Source organism: Wyeomyia smithii, chromosome 1, assembly GCF_029784165.1.
Source record: "Wyeomyia smithii strain HCP4-BCI-WySm-NY-G18 chromosome 1, ASM2978416v1, whole genome shotgun sequence".
Lineage (NCBI taxonomy): Eukaryota > Metazoa > Arthropoda > Insecta > Diptera > Culicidae > Wyeomyia > Wyeomyia smithii.
This window is the reverse complement of record NC_073694.1, coordinates 155,176,980-155,192,607: the sequence shown is the minus strand read 5'-3', so window position 1 is coordinate 155,192,607 and position 15,628 is coordinate 155,176,980.

Sequence of the window (15,628 nt, the reverse complement as noted above, 5' to 3'; positions counted from 1 at the left end):
CGAAACAAGAAATGAGCAAGTCAAGTTCTAAAGCTCAAGATCTTGAGCTGGTTTGGCCTGTGGCAATTCGGAGCTAGTGCCACCTCCGGTAGAGGAAGGGAAACTTTGTAGACTATTGCCCGGATTGTTCTGCTGGCTGGAGTGAATCTGGTCGAGAGTTTACCGGTGATGATGGTATGTATTGCTCTTCCGTTGTCAGCGTCAGCGTCAGCTCCAGTGCAAAACTTGTACCAGGGACACACGACATACGTGGAAACACGGCTGGTTCCGCCAAGAAACTTACCCAGATGAATCAAGCGGTTGAATGAATAAATGCCGCTGAAAGGTCACGCTGATTTATGCGGGAGCACTATTTGCAACACATCGTTCACTAACGGAGTGGGAAGGGGAGAACGAGTGGTGTGAAGATTAGAGAATTTAACGAGCAGAGCGAGAAGCAACAAGAAGTGTGTGGATTTTCTTAAATCTGTATATTTGAATATGCTTGGAAACTAACTACATTTAATATTAAATTAATTATTAAAGCGTCGAGGTGCTGTATGACAAAGCGTTGCAACACATAAGGTATATTTTGCAAATTTAAACCAAAGGAGGGCGATTGAAAATAGTTATTTAAGATCAACTTATTTATGGGACGTTCACTCGATAATCCGGAGATTCGATTATCCGGGAACTCGATTATCCGGGTTTTTTTTATGTGTTCGTTTTTAATTTTTATTCCGAAATGTTACCTTTATCATCCCTTCTGGCATATTTGTTACCATTTATGTCTTTTCCGGCATGTTTGGGACATGTTCGAATTAGGTGAAAATAATCAATGTCCAATTTATTTCTTTTGCTTTTCAAGATTTCACCCCTTTTCACCTCAGGAATAATTTCTGGCTACGCCACTGCATCATACAAGTAAAATAAAAAACAATAAATATTTATAATATATTCGTTAATCGCAAATTTGTGTATTTTTTCTGTGATTCGATTATCTGGAAAACTTGATTATCCGGAATAATTTTTTTTATGTTCCGGATAATCGAGTCCGACCTGTATATGGTTACTTGGGATTAGTGTACAACAGTTCAGTAGCTACCGCTTTGTATAGATCGATAACGGTACCGGCCATGTCCTTACGATCGTTAGGATAAAGAAGATGTTGTGAGGAAGTAAGTGTAAAAATCGTTAATCACGATATTTATCGACCGAACGAAACCTACTCCGGTTTGTAACGTGCTTGAACAAAGCCAGCGAGTGAGCAGTCTCCGGCTAAACAGTCACCGTGGGACATGAATAGACATCTTGTAACACCTCGCCAATTCGCTGCACTCTGAAAACCTTTAGTTGAGTGAAATTAAGTGGCTGAAGATGCATTTACACCGGACCATTAAGGACGACCACTTTTTTCTTAGTACCGACGCAAACGCGTAGGGGCACGGTGTTTCGCACCGATAATCTCTTACCTGTTAAATGAAAAACTAAAACACCTAGCGAGTACAAAAACTGACAAATTTTCAAGCATTCATAGCCAGAAAACTTAAAAAAAATGCAAATATGCATATCAAACAAAACGGAGCTCTAAGTTTGTTTACAATATGTTAGAACAATCGCAATCAAAATTTAGCTGTCATGGTTAATTGACACGCCGACCGACAAGGTTTCTACATAATTAAATAACAACATATAACTGTCCGTAACCGTCTAGTCAGGAGTTGCCATGGAAGGTGTTACAAACTTGTCGCACGCTATGATAAATTTAACTGTATTGTAAAACCACCAATTCTGTCTGTCTAGCGTGTTTAAAGATTTATAAGGCCCCAATTATTGGGGCAAGCAGCACACACTGTTTCCAAAGCTGCAAAAACGTGATCGAAATTATTTTGACTCAAAAAACTTGATTTTAGAGTCGTGCCTCCAGCAATGTTAAACCATTAATTATTCTCCATTTTATTGAAGTTGCAATTTTGTGATTTATCCACTCAACAGTGAGAAGTGAGTTTTCTTTTTTTTTCTTTTTAGCATATAAAAAATCACTTTGTTCGGCAATGTTGTAGCACATTTTATAAGAAACAACTTTTTCAAAGACACCAGGGCCGGATTTAGACGGTGGGGGCCCGGGGCAAATTTGTTTGTGAGGCCCTTCTTTTTAAACATTTAGAGGTAACGTTCTGGAAGGTGACGAGCAAAAAAATAATAAATAGTACGAGGGTGGTTTCCAAGACACGACCACATAGTTGACGTAGGACTACAATAGTTTTATATTTCCTTTTGAGGCTTTGTTTGATTTGAGCTCGTTTTACTTTTGGCACGGTTATTTTCGAGCGTGTGGGTCCTATGAAAACTACTCGAAGGCTCTTGCTTTGATTTTGACAGCTGAAGGGCTTGAAAAGGAAAGCAATAATTTTCAATTGAAGGCGGAGATTATCAGCATTACTCTCACATGACGAACCTCAATTGAAAATGACAATGAGAACTGACGGAGACACCCCATTCACGCATATATAAGGAAGAGAGAGAGATGAAAATCGTGACAATATGAAACGGAGAACGCCAGCACCAGTTTCACAACCCGAAGAGAGTACGGGTCGCTGTGATCAACAGCAAAAAAAAAATCCGAAATATTGATCGGAACTGGCGTGACGTATTTGTTGGATGCCATTACCGTTTGAACAGCGTCTTACGGCGTGAGCAAAATAGCATTAAACGATACGATACAGTGCTTATTTCAATTGACACACTGAAGGAAAGGAAAGAATCCCCTCTCCGTCAATTGGGTCGAAAAGCACATAAAAAGATTTATGTATATTATTTGAAAAATCTGTGTTTATTTACTATCCTCCGATTTATTATCCTCCGAAAAAAACTGCTCGAAATGACTAAAATGACAGTTCGCACATGTACGGTATATGGGGAACTGTCATTTTAGGGATTTCGAGCAGTTTTTTTTTCTTCATTTGAAAATTTGAGGATAATGATAAACATTTTTTAAAAATCACGTTTTGCTCAGAAAATTACTCTCTTTTAGCTGATACATAGATATCAGAAAACCGTGTAAAACTTGAGGACCTAGTTGCAGGGCCGGATTTAGTCGGTGGGGGCCCGGGGCAAATTGTTTGTGAGGCCCTTTTTTCTTAAAACACTTAGAGGTAACGTTCTGGAAGGTGACGAGCAAAAAAAATAATAAATATAGTACGAGGGTGGTTTCCAAGACACGACCACATAGTTGACGTAGGACTACAATAGTTTTATATTTCCTTTTGAGGCTCTGTTTGATTTGAGCTCGTTTTACTTTTGGCACGGTTAGATTTTGGCACACTTGTGCCAAAAACGAGTGATTATGTCTAATCACATTTCTTAGTTTCTGATTATTTCAACCAATTTAAGCTCAACATCCTCCAGAAGAAGGGTATTTTGGTTCTTTATGTACTTTTTACAAAAACTAGTTCATTGGTGGAAATATCTATGAGAAAAGTCATGAATAGAGAACCGTTCATTTTTTCATGGTTCAATCTTGGCAACAGGAAAATACTGCCGTGTCGTGGGGGTCTGTATTATGATTATTTATTTGCAGCACTCTATTTTAGAAGAAAAAATATTCTCTTCAACATTGATGAATACCATTCATTCTAATACAGTCAATTTTCTTCAATACGCGTAAAGGCTATATACAGACCTAAATTGAGTACGATTTAGTAGAAATTGAACAATATTTATTTGTCTTCTGAACGATGGCTCACTCTCCGATCACGAAGCAGCAAAGATGTCACATAGTAAAATTTTCCCCAAGCAGCACTTGCAACATGTTTTCAAATGAGACTACTCAATATTTGTTGTTTTAAAACTTTTTTAACGGTGCAAGAAACTTTTGCGGTTACTCTGAAGAAATATAAAAGAATTGAGCAACATTTTGTTATTTACGTGTATAATTCTCGCAACTGAACACTAGAAATTGCTCAATAGTTTTCTGCAATCTATTTCCAACTGCATATTTCATGATGCTTTTAAATAACGATAATGTCACATGATGCTGCATATTGTTGTTTCACAAATGTTTCTTTCTAAGGAAAGCAAACTAGTGATGAAAATGTATAGCAACATCTTGTTGAACCATATATTTGCTAAAATTACCACACAGTAAACAGCCATCTTTAATATAAATGAATGATAAATGATTATTGTTGGAACTATGGTTTTGTAATTCCATATTCCGCATGATTAACACTGCATATCCACTGAGCAACGTTTTCTGAACTATCGTTTCCCAAAATATTGTTTATAATTTGGCGAGTTTGAATCCTAAAATTTCTTTTACAACACTTTATAAAAGGCGCGTGAATAATTACGAAGTAAAAACATTTTTTGCACAGTAAACTTTGAATCGCAGGTAGAATTACATACCTAATAGAAGCGTAAGTAGAGAAAAAGTTCGATATATTTGAGGTTTTTATAATGTATGTAGTTATATGAAACTTCGCGACACCATCACCGAAGAGTAATGACAGTAAAGGTAAACAAACTTAACTTTATTTCTCCTCTCTTTTCTTCCTACACTGCAGCGGCTATCGATGCAGATGATGATTCACATAGCACTGTTAGTTGCATATAGGCTCCACCTCCTGCGCTTCTTCGGTTATTTACAAGTTGAATAAAAGTAACGGATGCGATTTATTACAATCTTTAAATGCTACATTGAGAGTTGCATTTGCTTCATTGCAACAATGCGTGCTGCTTGAGTCCTGCAGTTACAAGTTCATTGAAAAAAAAAAAAGATAAAGAATCACAGTTTTTAAACAAAAATGTATTTTCACAGAAAAATTAAAATGGACATGAGAATAAAACACAGTGTAGAGTTCAAAAATAAACAACGCATTTTACCTGTACAATAAACCTAATTTATATACCCTGCTATCTGCCTCTACCGACACGTACAGAATTTTGTTGTCCCAGGTTGCGCAGCGTATTTGGCGGCACCCGTTTATATTATAATGAATTCCCGTTCAACCATATTGAATTCTGATATTTGCTACTATACGAAACAAGAAGAAGAAGAAGAAGACAATTTAAACGGCAATTCGATTGTGTTCCAGATCGCAAAACGATACCTACGCGTTTACCCAACAAGCCCCACTGTGCGTCGACAGCGGCAGTGTAGTCTTCACTTGGCTTGGCTGCACACAAATGAATATCGAGTTCTACTGCACTGATAGACGAGGAGTGACCAGTGCTCTATTCATACATTGCTCGGTGCAGTACTGTTGCCTGTGCTAGCATGTTTTCCTTCAAGACATCAGTTTTTATAACATTCTAACAGCAAAACGTAAAACTGTCTGATAGTGGAGGTGGTTACGAACTTTCCGAAAAAGCTTCACCTTCAAGACATCGAAATAGTCTAGGCGAACATTAGTTGACCTATTAGAGCTGAATGACCCCTCAGGTTAAAGGCTCTCTAATAAAAATCAAATCAAATCAAAGTTGACCTATTGCGATGGGGAAATTCTGTCTAAAAATTTTTGCCACCGCTATACAGGATATCACAGCAGGCAAGTTGGTGTCTACTTATGATGTCTGTGCCAGGCATGCTCGCATGTGATTGGTACGTTGTTCGTGAAAATTCGACCTTGAAACTTTTATGAAATTTTCACTGTTTAACAATGAAATGATAATGATAACTGAGGGATCACAAAATTGTCCATCATTTTATCAACCAACGACATATTGATTATTGTAATCCATCCTGTGGTTACATCAGTATTACCGTTTGAAATCTTTCATTCCGACTGTTAGGGCCATCATACTGGCAACCACATGTGATCCACAAACACGATTAGTTTTATTTCCCACTTTCACCCCCGTATAGCCTTATCACTGTTTCACTTGATTCCGATCGTTATCGTAGGTAGGATTCGGATACGATCGGCTTATTGAACTCTCCACTAAGGCTTACTATCGTCCAGTATAGCAAGAATAGTGAGTAGCGAATAAACCTTACTTGAAGCTAGATCACTTTCTATTTTCTTGTCTAATAAAATAGTTAGAAATATAGTGCGGTCTTCTCAGTTGAAATTTGGACTAATACTTTTTGCACCGAAATTCGTCCTGGGTTGACGGTAGTTGTGCGCCGGTGATATTTAACTGCTTGATCGGCAGAACTGGCGCGATAGGCGCAATCAAACAAATAGTGCGAGTGAAGTAGAAGCGGCTCAGAGACGGAATCCCAAGGTCATTCTCTACCACGGTCCTCCAGGTAAACTACGAACACCAACGTTACACCTTGGTTTTAGTTCCCGCAGAATGTATCTCGATATAGTGCGGTTAGACGTAGTCCTACGCCAAAAAAGGTCGCCCCAGGACTAAGGGGCCCCTTGAATCGGGAGGCCCGGGGCATTTTACCCTCTTTGCCCCCCTTCAAATCCGGGCCTGAAAGACATCGTACTTTTATCTGCCTATTTCAATGGAATTTTGTAGAGTCTGGAAATCTGCAAATATCTGAAGACTAAACCATTTTTATATTCAAGTATAAATGAAACATCATTCAATCAAGATGTAGGCATTTGGCTCTCGCTCTCTCCTGTGTATTAATATGTAAGTAAATAAGTGCATTATTTAAAATAAAATCTCAAATAACTATTGCTGATTGCATCTGAAACGCGAATTACAGACAACTTGCAAGCAAAATGCAGATAACGTGCACGCCAGAGTGATCGTATACCAATCAACTAGAGCGAACGCGACAGAATTCCTTCGTTAATCGTATCTATACAGTCTATCGCGTTCACTCTCATATGCTGGTATACGATAAATCTGACGTACAAGTTGTTTGCATTTTGCTTGCAAGTTGTCTGTAATTCGCGTTTCAGCGGAAATTTGCAATATATAAACATAAGATATTTTTGCAGTGAACTCGTGCGTTTAATTTAGAGAAAAATTTCAGAAAATTACAATTGAAAGTTGTATAAGAAATGACTTTGTGACGTCATGTTTGTCATCGATCCATTTTCGACATTTGTGACATTTATGACATTAATGATATTTGTGACATTTATGACATTTGTGACATTTATGACATTTATGACATTTATGACATTTATGACATTTATGACATTTATGACATTTATGACATTTATGACATTCATGACATTCATGACATTTATGACATTTATGACATTTATGACATTTATGACATTTATGACATTTATGACATTTATGACATTTATGACATTTATGACATTTATGACATTTATGACATTTATGACATTTATGACATTTATGACATTTATGACATTTATGACATTTATGACATTTATGACATTTATGACATTTATGACATTTATGACATTTATGACATTTATGACATTTATGACATTTATGACATTTATGACATTTATGACATTTATGACATTTATGACATTTATGACATTTATGACATTTATGACATTTATGACATTTATGACATTTATGACATTTATGACATTTATGACATTTATGACATTTATGACATTTATGACATTTATGACATTTATGACATTTATGACATTTATGACATTTATGACATATATGACATTTATGACATTTATGACATTTATGACATTTGTGACATTTATGACATTTATGACATTTATGACATTTATGACATTTATGACATTTATGACATTTATGACATTTATGACATTTATGACATTTTTAACATTTATGATATTTACAACATTTATAACATTCAAAACATATATGACATTTGTTAATTATGTGACAATTTCGACTTCTTTTGACATCTCACATCTCACATATTTGGTGGTCTAGACATTTTTGATATTTTCACTGCGACTTACGGAATTTTACGCGTTTTTGATTTTCATCTTTCATCGTTAACCGTTCATCTTTCATCATTCTTCTTTCATCTTTCATCTTTCATCTTTCATCTTTCATGTTTCATGTTTCATGTTACATGTTTCATGTTTCATTTTTCATCTTCCATCTTTCATCTTTCATCTTTCATCTTTTATCTTTCATCTTTCATCTTTCATCTTTCATCTTTCATCTTTCATCTTTCATCTTTCATCTGTCATCTTCAATTAAATTTTTTAAATAAATTTTTGATTTGGCTGGAAGTTTCCACAGATGTTTTTATGGATTAAGGATGTTATTTTCTGCCTTTAGTATTTATTTCTTGTTAATTACGATTAATTTGTGAAAAGGGTTTATTTAAGCATAATCAAAGTAATTACATGAAAAAGTTTTTTAAATTATTTCTTCTCATGAAAACTGCATGACAACTGCATTTGCATTAAAAAATAAAAAACAAAATGTTTGAATTTTCCCAAATTTTTTTTTTTAAACATTTCAACAGTGTTCATGTATTCTTTTAGAAAGAAAACATACTATCTACATCTCTCCTGAAGACGCTCTACCGATCGAACAAACCGGTTTGGTTCCAAAAATATTTGTATCATTTATGAGTGCTCATCTCAATAAATTATATTCACATTTCAGCAGAAAATGCCTCAAGCTAACGAGAAATCTAACTCTAAGAGTTTTTTACTGAGGGGTCCCCCTCAATAATAAGCGGACGTCCGCAAATCACCATTTAACTCAAGAACGGATCAGCGGTTCGGCAGGGAAATTTGCATGTAAGAGCTACTGGGGTCGAAGAAGGTTATTATGGATGTTTTAGACCCCTCTTTCCTCTGGATGCGAGGGTTGCCATACAAGTGAAACACAAATTTCTGCATAACTCAAGAACTACTCAAGCAAATGGAACCAAATCTAGTACAAGGAAGTTCTTTGTTTGTACGACACCCCTCCTTCCTCTGGAAGGGAGGGGTTCCATTCAAATAAAACTCAAGTTTCTGCGTAGCTTGAAACCAATCAAGTAAATAGAACCAAATTTAGCATGTGAAGTATTTGGATGCAAGAAAAATTTAAATTGTGGTTTTAAACTCTTCCTCTCTGGAACGGAGCTCCGTACACATGCAACATAAGCTTCTGCAAGACTCGAGAGCCATTTTTTAGTATTTTAGAGTATTTCAGCGGTTCTCAACCTTTTTTTGTCCTCGTACCCCTTGGCGATACTTTTCAAATCAATTGTACCCCCTGGCTTGAAATACTCTCGCAGAGTGGAAGAGAGTAGTGGTAGGTTATGTTGTGGTAGTCTAGCTCAGAATTCAAATAAACTATGGTTTGTTCGTTTATTACAATCATGTTTTAAGAGCAAGTTTGAACAACAAATGAACTGCCTGTGATCGCATAACCGTAACATTCGACATTTCATGGATTTTGCGTTTTTTATTGGGACATGCTTAAAATAGTATGTACTTTTTACATTTGAAAAAATATGCTTATGTTTGTTTGAAAAAAGTCGTAAAAAATACCAAGTTGTTTTGTTACATAGCGTAAATAACCGCATAATTGTAACACTACTTAACCTTTTCAACTTTTGAAGTAGAATACTTCTCTCAGGAAGTTCGGCACATAGGGGTGTGAAATGAAAATCTAAAACCGGAAAAAGTGAAAAATATGTCCAATTTCAAATGCTAATAAATCGGTTAGTATTCGATGGATTTCCTTCGTTTTTGCAGCAATAGATTGGAAAATATTCTAAGATTTATCCCAAAAGAAGATAATTGTAATTTTATTATTCACACTATTGTACTATTGAAAATAGTCTAGCCTTGTCAAAACGAAAAATTCGATCTCTGATTGGTCGTTATATGATTGCTTTCCAAACACGGCCGACAGAATCATATACCTTGCAATGGAAAATATGCTATTTGGCCTATATAAGAGCCTGTTCCAGCCAAGCCGCTCATAATAGTTCTAGACAGCAACAACAGCAGTCGTCCTTTCCTAGCAGCAGCACTAGCAGTGCAGTAAATACCAGCGATGGCGGAAAGCGGCCACAGCTGTGGCGTAGCAATGGGTAGCGCACTAGTTGCAGCGGATTCCAGCAACGAAAGCAGCTGGGCCAGCTGATGAGGGACAGTGGATACCAATGGCAGCGTATAGCGGCCACAACTGTGACATGGCTATGGATAGCGAACTAGTTGCAGCGGATCTCAGCATAGATAGCGGCTGATGCAGTGAGGCACTTTAGTGAAATGCAGTCTCTGTGAGATAGTGGGCACTAGTAAATGCATTCAATGGAAAGTTGACTCATTTTGACAACACGTGAGCCGTCTAGTTTTGAGTGTTAAATCAGCTTTTCACTGTATACTTTATCACAAGGAATACTTTATTCGCTCTGTCAGTGATAACGCAAAGATGTGATCGGCATCTTCTCCGATACTAAAATGAACAACAAATTGTCCTTTTCTGGATGAAATAGAAACTTGATTGAAGAGTTAATATTTTCTAATGAGGTAATCACATTTTTGAATTTGTAAAAGATATAAGTTTTACTTTATCTCCGTGTCTCAAAACTCAATGAATTATCTTTTCCTTCAGTCATGAGCACGACATCCAAAAAAATTTCATCTCAGAATTTAAAAATTGTCAAGTTCCAACCATGCCAAGCAACTTACTATATTATTGAAAATGGTCAATCCTTGTTGAAGCGCAAAATTCGATTGATCTGATTAGTCAACGTTTATTTACTAGAAAAAATGACTGCCACGCAAGCAGCCGGGTTATCTTTCTTGTAAAAGTATTCTACTTCAACCTTGCGGTCGTGGCTTTGCACACAACCCTCCTGTTATTATATAGGAATAATTGATTTGGACTGTACGTCTTCTTGCCAAAATTAGTTTCCAGCAAAAGGATACAATGAATGATTCCGACGAAGAAAATTCCAATATTTTCTATTATAGTAATTAGCTCGAAAATCACTGCCTAATGTAAGGGTTCTGTCTAATTGGAGTTGCTAGTACTAAATTTCGGCTTTGTCTATGGTCTTATAGAATAAAATTTTATTTTTCCGTTCATTGACGAAGTTTTTGCTCATGACTTTGGTGAGTTAATCACGGTTTTTTGTCATAAAAGCTTCCATCCAAATCCACTTCTGCATCCTTTGAAACTCGGAAGTTATTCTGGTCCGGTAGCCAACTACCGGTGATCCGTTTCTGACGTTCAGCTCATGCTTGTTGAATACAAGAAAAACTTCATTTCCACTGTAATATATTCCAAAAGTAGCTTGAAAGTAACGGCATAAAAGTATCATTGCAAAAATTTCAACCAATTTGACTTCGAAAGTAGTGTTCAACGTTTACATAGTGTAAAATAGTGCTTTTTTCGTGATACTAAGTTTAGTTGAACTGTCTATTTGCAAAAATATATTGGGAACAATGCATTCAAGGTCAAAATATAAAAGTGTCATTTGCTCGAACAACCAATTATGCAAATGTTACAATTATGCGGTTATGGGCAGTGAAGTACTATAAAGAAAAAATCACAGGAAGGTTGTATGCAAAGCCACGACCGCAAGGTTAAAGTAGAATACTTTTACAAGAAAGATAACCCGGCTGCTTGCGTGTCAGTCATTTTTTCTAGTAAATAAACGTTGACCGTTCATTGGCAGTATTGTAATTTCTTTTTGTTTGATATTTTGAATGAAGTTCATTGAATATTTTTAAATTTTGTGCAAATGAGAAGTTGAAGTGCTGCCGAATTGTAATATGCACATTTAATACGACATCATTAAACAGGAACGGAAAAAAGGCTACGGTTGTGCAGAACGCGAATGCCGGCGCGATGCGATTCGCCTTACCGTGGTGAAATGTACAGCTCTTTCTAAGGCGAAGTAGAGCTATACATTTCAACACATTTCGTCTTGCCGAATCGCATCGCGCCGTTGTTTGCGTTCTGCATGACCGTAGCCAAACACTAAGCGACGCAAACACGTAATAATAGTCAGAGTAAGTATGTAGATGAAGATAATTAACTTTGGATTATAGCGCAAAACGAGAAAATATTAACTCTTCAAATATTCATTTGTGTTCTTCAAATTTCAGTTGTTCGATTTAATATCCGATGAAATGTCTGTTTATTATCTGATGAAGCTCTTATATAGGCCAAATGATGCATTCCCAATTTACTAGGACCGTAACTCTGCCGACCGTGCTTGGGAAAGCGCGGTATAACGACCAATCAGAGGTCGAATTTTGTGTTTTGACAAGGCTTAAGAATTTTCAATAGTACAATAGTTCGAATGATAAAATTGCAATTTCATGCATTTGGTAGGAATCTTAGAAGATTTTCTAATCGATTGCTGCAAAAACGAAGGAAATCCATCGAAAACTAACCGATTTATTAGCATTTGAAATTGGACATATTTCTCACTTTTTTCAGTTTTAGATTTTCATTTCACATCCCTATGTAGCCGAACTTCCTGAGAGAAGTATTCTACTTCAAAAAGCATGGTGTGGTTCAAAATCGGTTGCTAATTACAACCTTTGAGCTGCCCTAACATTGGGGGAATTAAGATACACGGACAACATGCACTGTGGAAGCTATTTCACATTCAGTAAATTAAACGGGTGCGACAAATTTAAATTGCTAGGATGCAACACAGAATGCTTGCTTGCGTTGACAAAAATTATTAACTTTCAATGACTTGTTTATTTGCCTTCAAAAAGGCATTTTGATTTCCGAAACTGGATTTCCTGATGGCAATCATCATGCTGCCCCAACACGGGGGGAATAATGGCTGTCTGGCGACACACGCTGAGAAAAACCGCGCTGCTCCTGAGACGTGGTGACCAACCACAGGGCTAGTGCTGCTGCTGAGGAAGGACGACTGCTGTTGTCGCTGTCTGATGCTACGCTATGCCACAGTTGTGGCCGCTATACGCTGGCCTATCCACAGCCAAGCCACAGTTGTGGCCGCTTCCGCTATCGATGGTACCCACTGCTGCTAAGGGAGGACTGCTGTCGTCGCTGTTCAGAACTGTTATGAGCGGCTTGGACTAAAACAGGCTCTTATATAGGGATGAAAATAGGAATGAATTATTTCACGTACGTGGTGGAATGATATAGCGATCATTTGATAAGCTCCACCTCTTTTTTCAGTTTCTAAAGTTTTTCCTCAGTTTCGTAGCACGGATGCACAAAAATGATTTCTTGTCGAGCCGGACCGATAGCACTCTCATTGAAGCAACAAAATAACATGTTTTGTGTCGTGTTGTGCAGCTTGGTTGAAGAAAATGTTCCCGTCCCCGTGTCGCATGTAAGCAGATTATTGCGTTCAGTAGACAGTATAGAGATAGTGTATCCAGCGAATAAACACCGATGGTGCTCTCACACACGCAACGGTTTTAACCCGTATCTTATTGCGGTTTGTAACATCAAGCGATTTCGTTTGCTCGCTGTTGCGTGTTGCATCATGTTGCAACTTGGCAGCTGGGAGATGACGAAATTCTGTTTATGCTGATTGATTGAATCGACTTCATATTAGCTCTGCATAGTCGGACTAACTGCTTTTGTGAAGGCGTACTAACAGGGAAATTTATTATTCAATGTCGGTTATGCTGATCGCAGCCTTTGCGCTGCCCCTACAGTGGGGGGTTTACTAAATAAAGTGAAAGTAAAAATTAGACAACTACAACAGAATTTGATTGCATCCCGCACAGAATGTCTGCTTGTGTTGATGCCAGAAAATTATTAACCTTCAATTATTTTTTATTTGCCTTGAAAAAAGCATGGTGTGGTTCAAAATCGGTTGCTAATTACAACCTTTGAGCTGCCCTAACATTGGGGGAAATAAGATACACGGACAACATGCACTGTGGAAGCTATTTCACATTCAGTAAATTAAACGGGTGCGACAAATTTAAATTGCTGGGATGCAACACAGAATGCTTGCTTGCGTTGACAAAAATTATTAACTTTCAATGACTTGTTTATTTGCCTTCAAAAAGGCATTTTGATTTCCGAAACTGGATTTCCTGATGGCAATCATTATGCTGCCCCAACACGGGGGGAATAATGGCTGTCTGGCGACACACGCTGAGAAAAACCGCGCTGCTCCTGAGACGTGGTGACCAACCACAGGGCTAGTGCTGCTGCTGAGGAAGGACGACTGCTGTTGTCGCTGTCTGATGCTACGCTATGCCACAGTTGTGGCCGCTATACGCTGGCCTATCCACAGCCAAGCCACAGTTGTGGCCGCTTCCGCTATCGATGGTACCCACTGCTGCTAAGGGAGGACTGCTGTCGTCGCTGTTCAGAACTATTATGAGCGGCTCCGGCTGAAACAGGCTCTTATATAGGCCAAATAGCATGTTTTCAATTGCAAGGTATATGATTCTGTCGACCGTGCTTGGGAAGCAAGCATATAACGACCAATCAGGGGTCGAAATTTTCGTTTTGACAAGGCTTGACTATATTCAATAGTACAATAGTGTGAATAATAAAATTACAATTATCTTATTTTGGGAAGAATCTTAGAAGATTTTCCAATCTATTGCTGCAAGAACGAAGGAAATCCATCGAATACTAATCGGTTTATTAGCATTTGAAATTGGACATATTTTTCACTTTTTTCGGTTTTAGATTTTCATTTCACATCCCTATGTAGCCGAACTTCCTGAGAGAAGTATTCTACTTCAAAATTGCTTTGTCCGCCATTACTGATTTTTTTTATCGTACCCTCTAAAGGCTTTCGCGTACTACTAGGGGTTCACGTACCCCAACTTGAGAACCGCTGGTGTATTTGATTGCGGCCAGTTCAGCTAGGGAAAAGGGCAAGCAAATGTTTTGTATTCTCTTTCATTCTGTCATTTACGAGGCTCTTTCTTCTCTAAGAATTTCTCCCTAAAGTCTGATTTTGATGGAGCAAAAAATTCTTCTTTCTTTTTGAAAACTGTCTTGGAATACTTTGAAGCTGATTAAGTTCCTAATACGACAGAAAATGCTGCCGAGATAACGACATAACGAGAAGCACCTCAAATTAAACAAATCAAACAAAATTGCTGGTAAAACTCAATTTTACCTTCAAGAGGAATGAGAATGTGCAGTTTAAAATTTTGGTGGAAATATTGTTATTTTTTCTTAAAACTATGAACTCAGTTGTGCCAGTTTTGAATGAAGATGACAAGATATGCCAATTGTGGGACAGTTTGTTTGTTATTTGTTTTGCATAGTAACTGAGAACCAATCACGGGTGCAATGTTTTACAATTGTGTTGCTATCAGTTCCTAACAGTAATTATTACCCCGTTTCTTGATAGTAAACTCACGAGTACAGTAGTTTTTACTACTTCAATTGAAAATATGTGGTCGTCCTTAAAAGGACAGTTTGCTTTCATTTTCACAAAGCTAGGATCATGCCTGTATGACGGTTCACACAGAGACGGGAGATTCAAAATCTAGCATCGTGAGAAGTAGTCTATAATCACCAGTGCGTGGTCCGTCGGTTTTCTCTGTTGGTCCGTCCGCTTTAGAATGCTGCGAGATATTTGAAAACTCCGCCTGTTGCGCTGCAATTTTCGATTTTCACATTTTAATGGACGCACAGTTAATTTTCCAATTGCTGTATAAATTAATGAAATCCGTTGGAAACTGAACTCAACTGAACTTAACAGAAATATGTTTTTAATCACTTGTACACTAGCAACCTACGGTGACTTAATGCACTGCACTGCACCGTTCTAATAATTTTCAACCGTAATCACCTGTTCAGGACAGAAATCAATTGCGTGTTGAAAATTTAATTA